This window comes from Pinus tabuliformis, chromosome Q (genome assembly GCF_031772625.1).
Source record: "Pinus tabuliformis cultivar Carrire ecotype Pingquan chromosome Q, CPIR1, whole genome shotgun sequence".
NCBI classification, from domain to species: Eukaryota; Viridiplantae; Streptophyta; class Pinopsida; order Pinales; family Pinaceae; genus Pinus; species Pinus tabuliformis.
In genome coordinates this window covers 852,713,405-852,719,997 of record NC_142296.1, presented here as the reverse complement: position 1 = coordinate 852,719,997, position 6,593 = coordinate 852,713,405, and positions in this window count along the sequence as shown.

Sequence of the window (6,593 nt, the reverse complement as noted above, 5' to 3'; positions counted from 1 at the left end):
GAAAAATCCTTGGTCTTGTGGCTGGTTCTGGTTTTCTTTCCATGTTGACATGGACCACATATTCCTTGATTTGGTTTGAATAACTTTGGAATGTCTCGTACTGCTTTAATCTTGCTGATACTGATCAAGTTATCGAAGCTTGTATGTCCAAGTCACTTGTGCCACAACCAACTTTCGTCTGTTTGACTTAAGTAGCATTTATCTTCTTGAATCTTGTTCAAAATGTAGATGTTGTGTGCTGTTCTAACCCCATTCGCCACAAGTTCCCCCGAGGAAGAGTTCCTTATTTCACAGTCTTTGGTGCTAAAGACAACATTATGTCCTTGATCACATATTTGGCTAACACTCAGGAGGTTGTCTTTGAGCTCGTTTACTAGCAAAGCATTTTGAGCTTTTCCTTTTCCATTAATAAGAGTAACAGTTCATATTCCAACAATTTTGGCATATCCACTTTCAAATGATACATTTGCTTCCTTTTTGTTCAATGAGACAAACTTCCTTTTGTCCCCTGTCATGTGTCTGGAGCACCCACTATCCACAAACCAATGATTTTCATTATTTTGAGCACATAAAGCTAGGCCACATTTATTTGTGTTGGGATTCTTACTTCTTGCTTTTCCTCTTTTGAGTGGGCAATTTTGTTCATTGTGTCCATTATTATTACATAATGAGCAAATCAGATCAAATTTGGCCAAGGGATTAAAAGAATTGCAGGTCTTGATTTGTCCTTGCCCTTTGGGGCCATATGGTTTGTTTATTTGATTGTTCAGTTTTGGTGTGTCATTCTTATGAGCCATGCAATGTCTACCTTGATGACCAAATTTTTTATAATGGAAACAATGCCGAAAAAACATAGTTTTGTACTTGTTGTAATAGCCATGATTTGAATCAACATTCTTCCTTGGAGTTACTCCCGCTTCATTCTTTGGATTTGAGATGGGCCTTTGATGAAACACTGTTTTATATCTGTTGTAACATCCATGATTTGAATCAACATTCTTCCTTGGAGTTACTCTCTCTTCATTCTTTGGATCTGGGATGAGCCTTTGATGAAATAATCTTTCTTCTTTTGTGTTGCTGGAAAGTATGTTGGCATAGCTTTTCGCATTATTCTTAGTACTTGATGATTCTCCTCTAAAACCTATTCCAGATTTGTCATGTTGAGGTTTTTGATTATTTAGGATAGTGTCAAGTATTTGAGAGCTTTTCCAACCCTTTTTAACTTGCTCCAATTCCTTCCTTAGAGATACTATTTCAACTTCACGTTCTTCGCAAGCTTCTTCTTTTTCTTTTAGCTTATTTTTCAAGAGATCTTCCCTTCTTTTTGTTTCCTCGTTTTCTACCTTGAGAGAAATGATTTTATTCCGTAATTTCTCATTTTCTTCAATGGCACTTGTTGTAACATGCATTGTTTATTTTTTATAACATTCATTTTCAATTTTTGAAAATACTTTAAAAGAGGAGACAAAATAAAAATACTTTAAAAAAAAGAGACAAAGCAAAAGGAATGATATATCGGAGGCCAAAGGCTATATGGGCACACATGCATATATATATATATATATTGCAAACATAAATCTATTGGAATCAAAATACAAAGGGAAACGAAGAAATAAAGCACATTTTCGAAGAAAACAGGTGTTAAAAGGACCAGACTCGAAATATTATATGCTACATTTTAAAGTTCGGTGGGTCCGCGTCAGGGATGGTGGCATCACAGGTGAACGCCGACTGCGATCAGTGATAGGGTTCCGGACCCAAAAACGTATATGGAATATTTTATAAGAGTGGCGGGTCTGAGGGTTATGAAACGCTTATGTTATATGCAGGTGACCCCGCCGATCGCGATATGCGATAAGGGTTTGACCCGAAGCACATATGTGTTATGTTTTATAAGCCGATGGGTCCGCATTATCGGATAACTATTAATATATATATTTATGCCGATTGCAATATGGGCAGGCCGGACCTGATATGGATTACGCTACGATTTAAAGTTCCCTCGGGTCTGCAAGGCTTTATGCATATAATGGTTGGTTCCACCGAGTTGCGATTGCGGGCCGGACCCGATATCATATGTATTATGATTAATAGTTCCGTCGGGTCTGCGACCATTGCACAACGTTGATATATATGCGATTTCGCCGATTGCGATTTGTAATGGCCGGACCCAATATTATATGCATTATGGTTAATTCCTTCGTCGGGTCCGCGACCATTATAATATTTATATTATATGGTTCATATGCCGATAGCGATTGCGATAAGTGGAAAAAATCATGTTTTATAATATATTTCCATTATAAAAGATATATGCATAATTCCAAATATTTCATAGTTATTGCGGCTGCGTGCATAAGTTAAGTTCCTACAGGGGTTTGGGGCCGATTGCGATTTACAATAGAAGACGACAAAGTGCTGAACGAGCACATTTGATAGTTATAAAGTCGGATCTATCATGTGTCATGCAATGCTTTTTTTATTATTATTATTTAAGTGTAGTAATGGAGCTGTAGGGTTAAATACCTTAAAGAGCGCTCATATACTTAAAGTCCTCATTTCCTTTCTAAGTTATAGACAATAGTTTCTACGAGAGATCATGATATTGTCTATGATTTATTCCTCATGATCATAATTCCTCTAAGTTACAGATAATAGTTTCTGTGAGAGATCAACATATTGTCTTTAACTTTCCTTTCAAACTTTCCTCATTCATCATTTATATTTAGTAGCCAATGGCATTCTGAGAATTTTTGATCGTACATGTATTAAGAGTCTAAGGCCAAGTTTTCCAAGTCCTTCATTTGGTAATCTAATAAACAATAAGTGACAGTAAATAATTTTTATTAATGTCTTAAGCACAATTTCCCTATAACCAGGAAATTGGTTTCTTAAGGAGCAACATTAATTGTCGCTGTTGCCGGGAGAGAAGACAAGAAGGATTTTTCCTGGGTTTTCAATATTTTCCTTTGGTTGTTCAGCGAGGAGGAAATATTTGGTTGTTTGAATAAAGGCAATAAAAGGCGACTTCATTGTAACAAAGACCACAATGTACAAAGTAATAGAATAAGAATACTTTTCCATAGGTTCATTAAGCTTGAAGCTGATTTTTGAGGGTGACAAGTTTCAGCAGTTGGTTGTATATTCACACTTGTGATTTTACTTACCACATTGATTGGTGACTCCAATGGCTCTCCCTGCATTCTTAGTCCATAAGTTTGATCCATTTGATTTTAGGGGGATCATTGTCTATCCCCATGATATACCTGCATTTTTTGTATGGAATGAGTATCTTCCAAGATTCGGTAGAAATGAATATGAAGATCCAGCTCAGCATCTCCAAGAGTTTCATGAATGCATGGAGAAACATGGCATCTTTCATGAAAATGTTAAGATGAAACTGTTTATGTTTTCTTTGGATCAAGAAGCCAGGACTTGGTTCAGGTCTTTGCCTTTTGCAAGCATTTCATCTTTGAAAGGTTTCTATTCAACATTCAATTCTTCTTGTAGAATTTATTATCCTCACAAGTTTCTTTTTGAAGGATGTTGTGAATATTATGATGCTAAAGAAACTTTAAAGGCTCAAGATAATCTTGTTGATGAAACTAATGATTTTGTTGATAGTATATCAAGCATTTAGAATTATGAGCAGGTCTCTGAAAGTGAGGGACAATCATTTTCTCAAAATGACGTGGAGAGGGTTATAGAACAATTTTCTTCAATAATTTCCCAAGCAGAGAATCAATTGACTATGTTTCAGGAAAATCAAGAGAGTATTCAGAAGGAGGAAAGTGCAAACATGCATCAAGAGTCTTTGCCCAACAGTCTAGAAGAGGAAGAAACAATTAAGTTGCAAATAAATCCCTAGGGATCTTATTTTGACGAGTTTGAAGAGCCTTGTATTTATAATGAAAATGATTTAAATGGGAAACAAGACAAAGCCCTTCAAGTTCATCAATTGGATGTTGCACCTACAGGAAGAAACCAACAGGTGGATTATGTTAAACAACAATATATTGAGCCATTTATCATAGCAAAAGAGGCTATCTTATGTAAAAAGGACGCTGAAAAAGAGATTGTATATCAGTGCATTGAAGGACACAATGATGCTCATGGATTAGAGGTAAACAATCTATTTGAAGTTGATTGTATGTCATATAGCAATGTAAAAAAAATCCCTTTTTCTTCCTGAGGTTATAATTATAAGTTATTTTCAACCAAAGCTTAGAGATGAAGAGTGGAAACATGGAAGTGACATGGATCATTTTCTTAAAGATGCGGTTGATTATTCTGTTGAATATATTATCCCAACAAAAGGTTCAATTGAGCAGGGACCTTCATATATAGAGAATTTCTTTGTTGGAGCTCATCAAGGACATGTTTTTTCTCATACTTTTGAAGATCTTGTGGCAGATTACATGGAGGAATTTATTAGCAGTCTACACATATCTTTTGGTGGATATACATCTAATTTTGGTTGTGAGCTGCTTTTATGCATAATTTATTTTTTGTGCAGGATGAATGAAATTTCAAGATTCACTCGCAGAATGGTTTTGGATTAAGCACTCAAACGTAATCTGGTATCATTGGAAGATTGACTTCACCTGATTGAGGTCAGCCGTGTACATATGTAGGAACTTGTACATAAATACGCTTATGTGTTGAGCACTTGGTTTCAAGTTATAGTTTTTCGGTTTAATCATTATTGGATGAATAAGGGTGACTTTCCCAGTTGGAAACTGGTTTGCAGAGGTGTCAAACTTCAAGATTATCAAGTTTTCAGTTGCCAGATTTCAGGGTTTTACAATTTTGGACTCCATGCCCAACTAAGGCTACTGATCTATGATCCTTAATATTTTGCTATCAGAGCATAAGCATCTAATGTCTGCAGGTATTGGTGTGGGTTCACTGTACAGACCTTCACACAGTTAAAGTTCAGAGAAGCAATATATGACTCCATGCCTGAGGTGAAGGCACTTATATGTAGTTCTTAGTGCTTATGTGGCAAAATCACTATCCCCAGGTGGAGCGAGATGTTGTAACATGCATTGTTTATTGTTTATAACATTTATTTTTCATTTTTAAAAATACTTTAACAGAGGAGACAAAGTAAAAATACTTAAAAAAAAGAGACAAAGCAAAAGGAATGATATATCGGAGGCCAAAGGCTATATGGGCACACACACACACACACACATATATATATATATATATTGATTGCAAACATAAATCTATTGGAATCAAAATAAAAAGGGAAATGAAGAAATAAAGCGCATTTTCGAAGAAAACAAGTGTTAAAGGACTAGACCTGAAATATTATATGCTAAATTTTAAAGTTCGTCGGGTCCGCGTAAGGGATGGTGGCATCACAGATGGACGCTGATCGATCAATGATAGGGTTCCGGACCTGAAAACGTATATGGCATATTTTATAAAAGCGGCGGGTTCGCGTTAGGGATGGTGGCATCACAAATGAATGCCGATTGTGCTCAGCGATAGGGTTCGAGACCCGAAAACGTATATGGCATATTTTATAAGAGCGGTGGGTCCGAGGGTTATGAAACGCTTATGTTATATGCAGGTGACCCCACCGATCACGATATGCGATAAGGGTTGGACCTGAAACACATGTGTTATGTTTTATAAGCCGACAAATCCGCATTATCACATAACTATTAATATATATATTTACGCTGATTGCAATATGGGCAGGCTAGACCCGATTTGGATTACGCTATGGTTTAAAGTTCCATTGGGTCCGTAAGGCTTTATGCATATAAAGTTTGGTTTTGCCGAGTTGCGATTGCGGGCATGGCCCAATATCGTATGTATTATGATTAATAGTTCCGTCGGGTCCGCGACCATTGCGCAACGTTGATATATATGCGATTTTGCTGATTGCGATTTGTAATGGTCGGACCTGATATTATATGCATTATGGTTAATTCCTCTATCGGGTTCGTGATGATTATAACATTTATATATATGGCTCATATGCCGATAGCGATTGCGATAAGTGGAAAAAATCATGTTTTATAATGTATTTCCATTATAAAAGATATATGCATAATTCCAAATATTTCATAGTTATTGCGACCACGTGCATAAGTTAAGTTTCTATAGGGGTTTGGGGCCGATTGTGGTTGACAATAGAAGACGACAAAGTGCTGAACAAGCAGATTTGACAATTATAAAGCTGGATCTATTCTTGTTGAGTTTTAGATTAATGAGAAACGTTAATCTCGCTTTGTAACGTGGAAAATCAGGGATTAGAGCCGGGGTTGAAAGGAGAACAAATCTGATATATATTTCTTGGAATTTTGGCAATCAGAGTGTAATGTAAGTCCAAGATTATGCAGGCATCATTACAATGTTTACAAAGGCATTTGGTAGTAAACCGACAGAGCAAGCCAGCAGTTACCATCTGTTTATAAATTCAGTTTTTTTTTTGTTATTTCTTGTTTTGTGAGGTGTTTCACCGTTTGTAAATTCTGTAGCAGTTTTATTCATATAGTTAGAAAAGCAGTTAGATAGGTTTAAGATATCAATAACTGTGCCACATGTATAAAAAGTGGAAAATTTACTAAGAATGG